At 36.4% G+C, this 15,507-nt stretch overlaps 1 protein-coding gene and 1 long non-coding RNA gene across 3 annotated transcripts in view; one reads left to right on the forward strand and one right to left on the reverse strand.

Annotated features, from left to right (window-relative positions):
* Positions 1–15,507, forward strand: part of lmnb1 (lamin B1) — an 85,040-nt gene that overhangs the window by 63,962 nt on the left and 5,571 nt on the right. The gene's annotated exons all lie outside the window — the stretch shown is intronic.
* LOC103473512 (uncharacterized) overlaps positions 1–15,507 on the reverse strand; it is a 73,989-nt gene that overhangs the window by 50,346 nt on the left and 8,136 nt on the right. The window lies entirely within an intron of this gene.

The following is a 15,507-nucleotide window of genomic DNA, read 5'->3' on the forward strand; positions in this document are numbered from 1 at the left end:
AGTTGGTGTGCAATTAATCTAAAATATATGACAGTTAAATTTTTATCATTACATAATGGAAAATAATGAACTTTATGACAATATGCTAATTGTTTGAGAAGGACCTGTACATTCTCTCTGTAATGTGTATAAATTAGTCATCCATTTGTAGTTAAGCCTATTTTCTATTCAGTTTAAATGTGCCCAACATTGTGCTGCAACCTCTGACTAATGGCATTTCATTTTAATTTTGCAAAACTGAAATGTAATGAAGAAGAGATGTCAGACATCTGTATCACTACTCTTGCAGAATTTTATTTTTGGGATGGTGTATTTTACACTACAAACACTACACAATTACAGAAAAGTTGATGTCTGTTTTCAGGTGACCATTTTCAGATTTCTTGGATCTGAGTCACCACACAGAGGACTATGGTGTTGGAGCGTATTAAGTAATTTATTTGCTAAATTATGTTATTGATTCAAAGTTATGCAAACAGATTTATTGTTTAGGGCCTCCTTGTCAGGTCAGCTTCCTGCTGTGATTAACAAGCTAAAGCAGCTGCTGTGGTTGATCTGATTGGTGAATGAGTGAGCAGTGAAACAGTTTTTCTACCACAAAATTGTTTATATTTTAATTTTTGTATGAAGTCAACTTGGAAAATAGTTATGTTATTTTTATAAGTTAAGAAAGTGCTCTTTTTTTGAAACCAGAAAACTGAGTGTTTTTTATTTTTGAGTGAGTTGTGAATCATCTCCTCAGAAACCACTCTGCCATTCATGTTTTTAAACCTATTTATATTTATATGCAAGAGTAGCCATGGTGTATCTCGGTGGTATGTGGTGGACTCTGAAATACTGTCGTTGGAGGAGAACAACATTCTGTTCATGACACTGACTGTTAAAGAAGTCAGACATACATTGACAAAATGTATCTGCCATAATCAACTTTTCTTTTCAGTTTGCATATGCGATACACCATAAAGTGGGAGAATTTAATTATCACTCCAGACCACATTACCCTGTTAAATATAAAAAAAAGTAACCAAGGTTCGGGCAACGTCTCACCAGGAGACCGGAAGTGAGGAGCCCCGCCCCCTGCTGTTCAGACTGAGTTTGGGGAAGAAGATGGCGGTTGTCCGTTTTTTCTATCTCTGACGCTGTTCGTCTTTACAGGCTCTCCTTCAAGATCAAAGGGGAAGCAGAAATTCACCACAAGAAGAAAAACAAACAAACAAAAAAGTAAATAAAATAAAATAAAACATCATTTGTTACAAAACTGTCCATCATATGCTGAGACGTGTAACACATACAAATAAGCTCAACATTGTTTTATTTGTTGAGCTTTTTTTACTCAACTGAATTTTGTTACAGTGATTTAGATGGAAATATTTACCAGCGGAGAGTCAGTTCCTTTAATAACTAATGGTCCTGATTGATCTTAACCACATCATTTGCAACAAGGAGTCATTTAGATTTTTTGGACATGATTGTGTTAAGCGCCACAGAGAATATCATGAGTAAGGGATGGGATTAGGCATTTCCAAAGGTTATCCCAAAGAATTGTAGCTCATGTTTTCCTCCACAATGTTTGCCCTTCCTTACTTTGTGAGTTCATCTTATGTTTGATGTTTTAAAATTTTGTTTTATTTCTTTTTTAACACTTTGTTTTTGAAAATAAATAACTGCACTGGCACTATGCTGTGTTTATGATACACATTGGAGTGTAAGGATTATAATGGGGAAAAAAACCTAGAAAAGAAATGTATTCTACCCATCCATGAAATGAGCAGATGTATCCATCTTCTAAGGTGTCTTTGAATTTATTTTTGTACTTTAGTCACATTGTTTCTCAGCAATACCCCAAACTAGGCTTTAAATCAATCCCCAGGTATTGAGATGCTGAATCAGACCAAGAAAATGGGGAGGCAGATGAATAAGGGATTTCATCATTAAAACGAGTTGGCATTGCTTGTGATTTATCCAAGTTAATTTTATAGCCCCGCAGTGAGCCAAAATCCTTAATAATAGACATTAAAGCTAGTAAGGATTTTTCCGGTTTTGAAATGAAGAGAAGCACATTATCGGCATACAAAACTATCTTATGGAATATCAAATCGGTTGAAATTCCCAGTATATTATTATTGTTACTTATGGACTCTGCCAATGGTTTGATGGCCATTGCAATTATTAAAGCGGACAATTGGTGTCCCTGTCAGGTATATCTTTACAATGAAAATTCCAAAGAGCTATAGTCATTAATGAACACATAGGCCTTAAGAGAAAGGTAAGTTTAACAAACTTTCTAAAAGCCTCTCTCAGTCCAAATTTACATTAGACCTGAAATAAATAAGGCCACTCAGGGTTCAGGAGAGGAAAGCTCAGTATCTCAGACCAGCAGCAACAACATAAGTCAAGTACAAAAAACTGCTACATGCACATTCCGTTAAAGTAACACCCAATAATGAACTTTGACAGCTTTGATTGTTGGATTCAGATCGGATGTAATCCCCCTTTTCTTCGACTCTTAAATCTAGAAACCAATGTTACTGGGAGGAAACCGCAAAAAAACAAACACTTCCACTGTTTAAATTGAAGCAAGAAATAGTTTGCAGAGTGCCCAGTTTGGGGAGCGGCAGAACAAATGTTGCAGAACAGAACTGTCATTGTGAGCAACGCAATGACAGTGTCTGGATCCACTTGATCAGTGGATCCAGACACTGTCACAGAGGCGACCAAGGCCTCTGTGACAAGGCCAGCCGAGTCATGTCCTTTGTAGTTTCAAGATTCAGGAGGTCAGGTAGCCATGTTTTTAAAAAAATCCAGTACATTCTTTCCTTAACACTGAAGATCAGTTATGTTGTCTCAGTGTGAGTGTGCCTCTTGGTCATCCACCTGAGCCAACGGGCTATGTTGTTCTCTATAGCCAGCAATCTGTTCTGCAGCCCAGCTATATTGTCCTCAGCATCCAAGATACCACTCTCTGCTTCTTCCAGTTTCTGTGCATCACTCTGTAATTTTGCAGCAATAGTGTCCAACTTAGCTGAGAACGCCAAAAATTTATATTCCATAATGGCAGCAAGTCTTTGCAGCGATCTCAGTGGCCAGCACAGCGACATCTACCGCTACACTTGCATTAGCTTCCTTTATGTTTTCATCATCAGCTGCCTTGCTGTTTGCTTGCCTTTGGGTATTTCTGTGGGGTCTCGGTTTATCAGTTCTCTCCATCACTATATTATTGTAGATTGGTCCAGTACCCTTTCCCTCCCAAAACAGCAAAATTGGTTCTGAAACTTAGTTAATTATATAATTAGGGGAGAGTTGTCCTTGGCCTCAATCCTATCAGTGAGACATCATTACCGGAACCAACCATGTTTGATGTTTAATTGTTGATGAGGTCAGTCTCAAGATGGCGACCAGAGCGGAGGTTTTGTGAGGTGCTCCAAGACTATAAGTTGTACCTCGTCAACAGAGACAACTAAACCAAATATTATCATCACTGTTAATCAAAGCATCTTTCATGCATAAGATGAGAAGAGGAAGATTGAATGAAAAACAGTCGGTGTGAAAATAAATTGTTACTGGAAGAATATCTAGCCACTAGCTTCTAACTAGCTATCTTGCTTAGCATTGCCTCAACTCTGTGCCTCAATAGCACAAAGAGGAGTGAAAAATGTCAGAGATGAAGCTTCTTTGTTGCAACAAGGTCGCTAAGACTTCGAGACTTTGTTGAAGTCTGCTTATTACACCCTTAAAGAGTCTTAAATCGAAAAAAGAAAGGTCAGCTAATATCTCACCTAATGTAACTTCTAATAAGGACATTTTGAAAGCTGTACTGGAACTATCTGGTTGCTTCACAGCTTTAGAGCAAAAAATTAACAAAAACACAGAAGTTATCACCAATGTCTGTGATCAGCTGAAAGTAGTGGAAATCCATGTGCAAAAGAATGAAAATGTGATAAAGGTCATCAGAGCAGATGGTTCAAATTCAGCTAGGAATTGATCATGCCAAGCGCTACAGCAGATGATGGAACCTACAAGAATGACAAGAATGAAACACCTGGGGAAAACATCAGAGAGAGGTAATATCTTCACTGTGCTTGCATCAGAGGATAAAGAAATGGTGGACTTTCTTGTTGACACTGTGTACAGGATTGGTGTGCCCTAGGACAATTCCACTTGGCCTGTTAGTCAGTTCCCTGCAAACTTTCAAAAATAAGATCCTGAAGATCTCCCGAGACGACAAAATACTTAAAAGAGCAGAAAAAAGTCAGTTATGGCCAATTGTGGAAGGAGGAAAGAAAATGACTAATTAAATAAATGGTTAGCGTATGCAACAGTGGATGACAAGTGATAGTGTTTCAGTTAATATTTGAAAAAGGTTTTTAAATGCACTTAAAGAGAAATGGTACTTATAGTTAAGGATAAAGGTTAATAACGGCTTTTTTTCCTTTCTTCTCTAGTATTTGTGTTATAAGACATCAGCAATTTTTAACACATTTGGCAAGTAAACATAAAATCATTCTCACTAGATGCAGAAAAGCATTTGAGTAAGTTGGACATTTCTCATAAAATTTGGTTTTGGACAGTCATTTATTCACTGGATGAAAACATTTTACAATAAACCAAAAGCAGTTGTAACAAACAATCTAATATCAACAAATTTCACACTCCACAGAGGTACCAGACAAGGATGTCCACTATCACCTTCATTACTTGCGCTTTTCATTGAACCATTAGCAGCAGCAATCTGTCAAAACACTAATACTGAAGGAATTCATATCAATAATATAGTACATAAAATCAGCTTATATGCAGATGATGTATTATTCCTATAAAACCCAAACAATAATAATCCATTCCATCCATCCATTCTGTCACAGGGCAACACAGAGACACACAGGACACACAACCATGCACACACACACTCACACCTAGGGGCAATTTAGACAGGCCAATTAACCTGACAGTCATGTTTTTGGACTGTGGGAGGAAACCGGAGTACCCGGAGAAAACCCACCATGCACAGGGAGAACATGCAAACTCCATGCAGAAAGACCGGGGCTGGGAATCGAACCCAGAACCTTCTTAAGAATTAATCAAAGTTATTAATAATACTCCAAAATTTCAGACTTACACAATAAACTGGAACCACATTTGCGTTAAATGGAGACACCAATTTTCACAGATCCCTCACCTACCACTATCTACTGGCCAGATCACACACTTGGGCATAACATTCTCCAACAAGCTGTGTTCCACCTTAATTTTACCCCACTATTGGAAACAATAAAAAATGTCTTAAAACGATGCCAATACCTCTTTCAATAATAATTTATAGATATATAATTTTCAATTATACTATTATAGATAATAATTATATAATTATCAACACCAGTAAGATATCACCTAAACTTAATCAACCAACATTAGAAAACAGAAAAATAATAATTCAAATTAAATAATAATTCAAATTAGAAAATAACTGCCATGGTTAACAGAAAAAATAATGTCCCAATCCACACATGTTAAACAATTTTATTGTTTTTATTGTGACACCAATTGATTATGTTCTGTGTTTTGTCTTTGTTTTGAATGCATCCATTTATGTATATCTCATTGTTTGTTTTTTGTTTACCTGGTTATTTTATTTTTATTTCTGTTATTTGTTCTATTATCCAGTTCATTATTTTGTAGATCATTCCCCCTCTTTGCTATTTGCCACTTTGTAATATTTGTTGAATCTGCAGTAATCGGTGAATACTAAAAAAAAAACACCTCCTGCTACCAAAAACAAATTGGCAAGTTCTAGTTTCAAGGCACTAAATTTATGTTCTCTTAATGTAAGGGGTGTATGGGATGGCACAAAAGAAAGGCCGTTCTTTTACCCAGGGATTTGAAAAGTTAAACACTCAACAATTGTCTTGTACATAATTTATATTTGGCCAACTCCAAGACCACTAAGTCTTCTTAAAAGATAGTCAGTGTTTTTAGCAAAGGTGAACTGAGTGTTCAGGATTGACACAAGGTATACGTACCTAGTAATTTGCCACAGTTTCAAGAGGTCGGCCAGTGGTTGTCCCCACTGTAAGGTCTTGTTAAGGTCAAGACCTTACAGTGGGGTACAGTTCATTTTACTAAGCTCTACATGCTTAGTAAAATGAAGAAAGTATAGTATTTTGTTAGAGAATATATCTTTTACAGTGGGAGTAATGTCAGAATTAATAACTAAGGAATTTGTGGTATCTAGATTTAATTGTATGTTTGTTAGTTGTGCCACTAGAGGCACTAGCAGATGGCAAATAATACAAATAAAGAACAGATTTAGAAGTAGACAGAAAGGTAGGGAATATATTAAAGGTCCACTATTATGCAAGATTCCCTTTTTGTATGTTTCCATACTACCATATGTGTATCTCCTGTTTTTGGGGAATAAGTAAATGGTCTGCTGGTGACTGCAAAACAGCCCGTGTCAAGAATCTCTAAATTGTTGCATCACAATCTGTTATCTAGCAACACCAAGCCAAGTCCAGCCCCTCACCTGGCAACCCAGGTGCAGCTCCACCCACTTTATTTCCCTGTTTTCAACCTTTTAATGGCTGCCTGAACTTCCTCTTTTATTTTTGATGTGAGCTATTAATTTTGGGTGTCAGTGACACTCAAAATGTATAATGGGGACAAAAAAGTATCTGTGTGGTTATTTCGCCCAACTGTGGCAATTTCTGGAAATGTCTTCAAAGCACTGTTTTATTTCATTTGAATTATTTTCTATGTCTTCAGTGATCAGTTTTCTAATTGTGTTTATTGCATTCTTTGCTTGGGCTGCACAGTGGTGCAGTTGGTAGAACAGTTCTTGCTGCCTTGCAGCAAGAACGTCTTGGGTTTGATTCCGGCCCCGGTCTTTCTGCATGGAGTTTGCATGTTCTCCCTGTGCATGGTGGGTTCTCTCCAGGTACTCCAACTTCCTCCCACAGTCCAAAAACATGACTATCAGGTTAATTGGTCTCTCTGAATTCTCCCTAGGTGTGAGTGTGTGTGTGCGTAGTTGTTTGTCCTGTGTGTCTCTGTGTTGCCCTGCGACAGACAGGCGACCTGTCCAGGGTGACCCCACCTCGAGCCAGAAATGTTTGCTGGAGATAGACACCAGCACCCCTCCCGACCCCACTAGGGACAAGGGTGTACAGAAAATCTGTATGAGTAGTTTCAGTGCTTTTCCCTCAATATCATAATACTTTTATGTTTATTTCACCTATTTCGTTCTGAAGTACATTTATTTCTGCTTTGGTTGTGTCAAAGATTTTGAATGATTCTTCACAACCTGGCTCCTAAGTGGAGCCAGGTTGTGAAATGGCACCATCGACAGCCCATAGGGCCTGCTGTTTCAAAGACGATGACTAGCTCTGGCCCTTCACTGGGACACAGGAAAGCTGGACAAACTATTATTGATGCTGGAGCCACCGGGAACATCAAAATTGTAAAAACAAAACTGGTGAGTGTTTTTGCCTCTAAATTCTCACCTGACTTGGAAGCGGATACACTATGCGTTTATCTTAAAGCCAAACTTGGGCATAATTTAACATGCCAGAGAATCACTAATGTTAGTACCAGGTTTGCCTCATTCAAGGTTTCTGCCGAATGTAGTGACGTGGCTGTTATGTACAACCCAGAGCTTTGGCCTGAGGGAATTAATGTGAGGAGGTTTTATGAGCCACGCAAAACTATCATCGGCGCAAACGCTACCCTTTCTTCCACGGATATATGCGCGCCTACTGCTGGAGTGAGCACAAAGTCATAAATATTATGGACATTAAAGTCATCTCTTACAACTGTCGTGGAATGCGCTTAGGGCAGAGCGCAGATGATAAAGCTCACCGTTTGATTGTCGACCAGTTGTTGCTGCACTGTGACATCTTGTGCTTGCAAGAAACCTTTTTAGCCAAACAGGATTTAAAAGGACTAAACTCTGTTAATGACAGTTTCCTGGGTGCTGGAGAATCTTCTACTGACCTCAGTTTGAGAATTAATAGAGGAAGGATACCAGGAGGAGTGGCTATATTATGGAAAAAAACCCTTGGCTCGATGATAAATGTCATTAGATGAGGTGTGGACTGGTGTATTGCAGTACACATGAAACAGCATGACAAAGAATTTATTATTTTAAATGTCTATGCTCCACATGAATGTCATCATAATGAAGAAGAATACCTAAGTAAACTTGCTTATATTAGCTCTTTTATGCTAAATGAGAAGTCAAAAAGTATTTATGTCATGGATGTCATGAATGCAGACATATCAGATAAAAATTTGCTGTTTTCTATACACGTGAATCATTTTTGTACAAATTCTAATCTAATATTATCAAGTAAAGAACTTTTGCCAGCTGCAAGTTACACCTATCTACTGTAAGTAAAAGCCTATTTCTTGGTTGGACCATTGTATCACTACAGCAGATGCTCATGCTGCTTTGGTATACATTAATATCATATGCAATGTGTCCACTGCTGATCACATCCCCTTCAAGGTGTCTATTAGATTTGATCATATACCCACAACTGTATATGCAAACAGCAATCATAATCAGACACGTTTAGACTGGTCTTCTTTATCTACTGAACTGTAAAGATAACTTCTTTATCTACTGTTACTATGCCCAAACTGATCAATTGTTATATGCCATTAAATTACCAAGAGAGGCAGTTACTTGTATAGACTGTAACTGCTCTGATACTGGACATAGAACCAATATAACTGAATTTTATTCTGACATAACGGAAGTGTTATTGGGAGCTAGCCTGCCTTATAATAAAGGTAATATAAAGATTAAAAAATAGGCCAGGTTGAAACATATATGTGTCTAAATACCACAGCGAAGCCCGTGAAGCTACTACATGGGCTCTAGCAGGTAAACCTAGGCAGGGCCCTATATTTGAACAGAAAAAGTTGTCTAATGCAAAATACAAATATGCACTATGCTTCATTAGATGGAATGAGCAAACCATGAGGGCTGATTCCTTGGCAAAAAAGCTTATAGGTAAAACACTAAAGCCTTTTGGAAAGAGGTTAAAACTATCTGTAATAGTAAATCCTTTCTCCCTTGCACTGTCGATGGCGCTTCTGGGGCGAATATGATTGTAAACTTTTGGCAACACCACTACAAGCAAGCTATTCACCTGTGTTCAGAGTGAACCCTTCCAGGTTGACCAGGTTAGTAATGTAGAAACTATCAAAACACACAAGGTCTATCAGGCAATTAAAGAACTGTCTGTAAATCTATAGGAACAGATCTTATTTCAGCTGAACATCTCAAGTTTGCAAGTTCAAGGGTAACCCCTCTTCTTGCCTTGTGTTTCACTGGTTTTATTCCTGATACCTTGATGAATGTTATTCTATCTCCTGTGATTAAAAACAAAGCTGGAAAAATTGGCAGCACTGATAATTATAGACCTATTGCACTAGCAAGTACACTGTCTAAAATCTTTGAACTAATTCTTTTGCCAAAATTTGCTAAGACAGTAATGTCTACAGACAATCAATTTGGGTTCAAGTCCAAGCATGGTACTGATTTGTGTATATATGACCTAAAAGAATTAGTGAATAATTATAATAGCAAAAATTTTATGGTTTTTCTGTGTTTTTTAGACGCCACTACAACTTTTGATAGTGTAAATTATAGAAAACTATTTTTAAAATTGTGCCAAGCTGGTGTGCCTAAATATATAGTAAGATGTCTGTCCTATTGGTATGCTAACCAAACTATGCAGGTCAAATGGGACAACTTTGTGTCTGCATCCTTTCGTGTCAGCAATGGAGTCAGACAAGGAAGCTAATCCCCTACATTGTTTGATTTTAATATGAATTAGCTCTCTAAGCAGCTAAACCTGTGTAGAACGGGCTGCAGGTTTGGAGATACAATTGTAAATCAACTTATGTATGCCGATGACCTAGCAGTTTTTGGTCCAAGTTCAGCTGGTCTTCAGAAGCTGCTTATTGCCTGTTCACCATATGGTGAGCTACATGACGTCAAATTCAATCAATCAAAAAGTATCATTTTGATTTGTCGCACTAGAGAGGACAAGAACAGGATATTTCCACATTTTAAGCTGTCTGGAACTTTGTTGAATGTTTCGAAGTAAAATATCTTGGTCATGTGTTGACAGACCGTCTGTCTGATGATGAGGACATTTACCGTCAGGTTAGAATGATATATGCTCAGGCAAATAACCTTGTTTGTAAGTTTGGATTCTGTTCTGATGAAGTGAAACTGAACTTGTTTAGATCGTATTGAACATCACTGCATACGGTCTTCATTATAAGCCAGTCTTCATAGATTGAAGGTGGCTATAATTATGCACTAAGACTTTTGTTAAATAAGCCCAGATGGACCAGAGCCAGTGAACTGTTTGTATCTGCTCACGTCAGTACTTTGATTGCTGTTTTAAGAAAGCTTATGTATAAATTTGTCATTTGAATTAGTCTAATATAATTATTCTACTGTTGACTAACATTAAATATCCTCGTGATTACATACCAGTAGTTCATTTTTGTCCTCTGTAGAGGACATTTAGGGCTTTTCAATGATACCAAATGTGAAGGGGTGGGGCTTTTGTACCTCCCTTTTTCTCATTCATAAAAATGGCATCCATCAGTACAAGCACATTTTATGGGAAGAGAAAAGCTAAGTGCATAAAACTTTTTATTGTGCAAATTTTGGTTTAAAATTTTGTTGGCATATTCTATATAAGTCTCTTAGCAGCATATTAAAATATTCTATGAATTATTTTGACTGTATTTTATCATAGTATTTAAAAGTTGAAAAATTGTCCTCTGTAGTGGACATTTGTAATTATTAACTGTTTTTCTGTATCCATCCATCCATCCATCCATCCATCCATCCATCCATCCATCCATCCATCCATCCATCCATCCATCCATCCATCCATCCATCCATCCATCCATCCATCCATCCATCCATCCATCCATCCATCCGTTTGTCCACCCACCCATCCATCCATTTTCTTTGGGACAAACTGGTTGCCATCAAGGTTCATGGGGTTCCGATGTCCACTGTAGTGGACACATCATATTTCAAAAATAAAAACTTTTTTTCCAAAAAAAATGTTCTCAGTATTCTAATTACTTTACAAAGATTGTGGAATTAAAAAAAAATGGTGATTGGACAATATTTTTTATATAGTGCAGTGAAATACTCATCTATGCTTTGGAGACATTGGTATGATTGCCTCTTGAATGTTTAGGATCCTTTTTTTATTGTACTTTTTATTCTTTTATTGTATTTATCTATTTTATGTAAATTGGACTTTGAGTCTGTAATAATATCTATCTATCTATCTATCTATCTATCTATCTATCTATCTATCTATCTATCTATCTATCTATCTATCTATCTATCTATCTATCTATCTATCTATCTATCTATCTATCTATCTATCTATCTATCTATCTATCTATCTATCTATCTATCTATCTATCTATCTATCTATCTATCTATCTATCTATCTATCTATCTATCGTCTCACTAGCTTGTCCTCTAAATCCTCCAATTTCTAAATTTTAAGTGGATAATGAAGTAGCCATTAGTTTACCTCTGATAACAGCTTTCAGTGCATCCCATAACACAATGGTGACAGATCACCATTGACATTAAGCTTTAAACATAAACTAATTTCAGACTTGATTTTTTTTCCTGATTTCACTATCATTTAAATGGCTCTAAAATGTAGATCTAAGGTTGTTTATCTGAAGTGACAAGTAAACAAGATTCTGATCCAAGAGCGTACTGATAGCGATTTCAGATTTGGCAGCTCTAAAAAGGTTGTTTTTAAAAATATAAAAGTAATCAGGAGGAGTATACATTATGGACAGGTGAGTAAGGTGTGTAGTCTCAGCCTGTAGGGTTCAATTCCCTTCATGTGTCCATCATTCCCAGTTCATTCATTTATAAATGTATTCTATTACTTATATTTTAGTTGTCTGCTCTCCCATCGGATGAATCTATTCTTGGATGTAATCTCATGTTGAAGTAGTCACACACACATATTAACATTTTTTAGCTTTTAGGAGAATGTCAAAAGGGTGTTTGTAGACTGACCATTTACTTTCAGGTGGTATGTAAACATTAAGTTGACTAGCTAAGACCCCATTCATTTTCCCAATTACCATAACATATCTCCTAGCATTGCCTTTATGCACAAAAATATATTCAACATTGACTATTCTGGATAGCAGAACAGTCACCTTCCTTTTGCTGTCCTGAACAGTGCAGGAAGAAATATATTTTTTAAAATCAATTTTATTAAATTTGACATGTTCATCAACATGAGATCTGTGAATGAAAGCTATCTGAAGTTTATCTTTTTTTAACTGGGACAAGAATAACAGGCATGAGCACTCTGTTTAAATTAAGTGAAACAACTCTTGATCTATATCTATTCAAATAATTTATCATGTAAATAAAGCAAAAAACGTGACTAGCTTCGCTTTCTCTGGTCATAACAGCAAAGGATGAACAAAAGGTGAAATAGAACATTCATAAAAAACTTGTAAACCATGTGGAGAATTATCCGTTCTCCATGCTAAGTTCTTGATGTATGAGGTTCAAAAAGAGTCAGTGAGTTGAATTCATTAATTCCATTTATTAATACTAAAATACAGCTGGTCCATTTCTTATGCCACCTTTAGGAGTTGGAAAGACAGAATGGCAACCAAGAAGAGTTTGTGATCTCCTTTGTTAGCCTTTATCTAAGTCATGTGACCAATACAGGAACTGTTTCGAAATGACACTGGATGCCAAACTGTGTTTATAAGGAAGCGAATCTGTCAAAAGCATTTGCCAAACAAATTCTTGATCTTTTACATTGTCATCTATGGAGCAGCTTCAAAGGAAATGTTTCCGCAGTGTGGGACCATTTTGATCTTATATTGGAAAATACATTTGTTTTCATTTTTGTCATTTCATCTGGTTCTTGTCAGTTTTTACTTAATCTATCTGAACCCAAATTCAGCTGAAACTGACTTTTAGTTTACTTTCATATTATGTTCTGCAGGTTAAGTGTCGCATATCTTTAACTGAACTGCCTTATTTAAATAAATTCACCTTTTTAATGTTGAGGCATTATGAGGCCAGGCATGAGAATGAAGTCTCAGATACACCTAGATAAACTCAGATATGCAGCCATTCTACAAATTACTAAGTTGCTTTTTATAAATGATTTCATATACAGGGAACCCTCGCTATAACGCGGTTCACTTTTCACAGTATCGCCCCAGATAGCGCGCAATGTTAAATCAACGTTGAAAAATAGTTAGAATCGTTGATATTTGGTTGAAGTCGACAAATGACGGTGGATCAACCATCAAACAACCATCCACCTCTAGCCAAGTAACTAATGTTGAAACTGTGTCATTGAATCAATGTTTTTTGTCGTTAATCTAATGACTGAAATGCATTTGTCTGATCAACATCAATGTTGAATCAATGTCAGCTGTTTTGCTGCACCCCTCCCCCTCCTCTCCTCCTCATTTGAGCTCTGGGTCAGAGCATTTCATTACTGAGCGGGAGTTATCGTGTTTTAAATTAAGCACTGTAGAGGATAGTCGGTGAGGATTCCTTTCTGTACATTTTCTTACTTGTTCATAACAATTCTCACTGACTGTGTGTGATATATTGACACAAAAACATCTACAACTTACTACAAGGAGTGGAGCGGTACACCGAGGGGTGAAAATAGTTTTAAATTCTTGGGGGTAGTATGACAAAAAATATACATACATACATACATACATACATACATACATACATACATACATACATACATACATACATACATACATACATACATACATACATACATACATACATACATACATACATACATACATACATACATACATACATACATACATACATACATACATACATACATACATACATACATACATACATACATACATACATACATACATACATACATACATACATACATACATACATACATACATACATTACATACATACATACATACATACATACATACATACATACATACATACATACATACATACATACATACATACATACATACATACATACATACATACATACATACATACATACATACATACATACATACATACATACATACATACATACATACATACATACATACATACATACATACATACATACATACATACATACATACATACATACATATATATTACTTCTTTGAGTGCTTTGGAGTTTCTGTGCTGATTAATTTTTTTGCGAAGCAATAAAAGCTGGGTATCTCTTGAATTGCTACAAAATAAAGCTGTATTTTCTTCAGCCCACTGGCTGCAATGTTGACACCTTGAGATGCCATGAGTCCTAAATCCTGAACATCCATGGCATGGAGTTCATCCCAGTTTTCCATGTCTGGCATATAACCATTAATTTTAGCTTTTAAACTGGTTCTATTGATCCTGTGTCCAGACAGAGGGATAATCAGTAGCCCAGCATCATGACCTGTTTGTTCTGAAGATCCTGCAGCTTCCACTTCTCTTCCTAACATGGCGCCTCCTCACCCTGACTCTCATACTGATAGGAGGAACCATAGAGCTCTGTTAGGTTAAAGCTCATCTTCTGAAGTCGGGATATTTTTCCTCCAACAGGTTCCAGAGGAATCACCTCAAACCAGATGGACTGGATTTTATTTCACTGTCATTTGAGTGGAGTGGAGCTATAAAGGTTAAAAAAGGTTATCATTTTGGAGAAAGTCTCATCAACATCAATATTTCCACTAAATAAGAGGCAAAAAACTAAATTGTTTGATAAAGGACAAGCCTCTCAGACTCTGAGCTCAAAGCACCAAACAATTTTTTTATATTAGACAATTAATTTAATTTCACATAATTATTGCGGAAGAAGCCATTTGTTTGTTAAATACTTAATGAAAAATATATACCGTGTTTGATGTTTGTTGTCAATGACGTATATTCACAAAGAATGAGGTAATTAGTCCAAGTTTGTCGTTTATTGAATGTTCAGAAGTTACAGCGGCTGTGATGAGCCACAGCAAAGGTAAAACAACCCGAACAGGTGATCAACTCTAAACCACTCGCACTTTTTTACTCTGTCTCTCTCTGTCAAGCACACCCGTTGCCATGGCAACCGCCTGCGCTACACAAGCCGACCAGATATTGCGGCAGAAATTCTGAGTAATTCAAAATGTTTGCAATTCCATTTCTAATATGATTTTGACCTCAGTTTTAAATATTTACAATTGAACTCTTACTAGTTACGTTAAATTTTGAGATTTCAGAAGTTATATTTAAATATAATTATTGTCTTCCTCTGTTGTGTTATTGTGTTGTGTACATATGTAAAACAAAAGGGTAAAAAAGGAAATAGGAGGTAAAAACTGTATTGCACAAATCCTGAGCTGATTTAAGGACATGTGAAAACAAAAGTATTAAAATGCCACACTGCTAATTAAAAAAATTTACTGAGCTAAGAGTTATTGCCAATAT

Source organism: Poecilia reticulata, chromosome 12, assembly GCF_904066995.2.
Source record: "Poecilia reticulata chromosome 12, P_reticulata-male-v2, whole genome shotgun sequence".
Classification (NCBI taxonomy): Eukaryota; Metazoa; Chordata; class Actinopteri; order Cyprinodontiformes; family Poeciliidae; genus Poecilia; species Poecilia reticulata.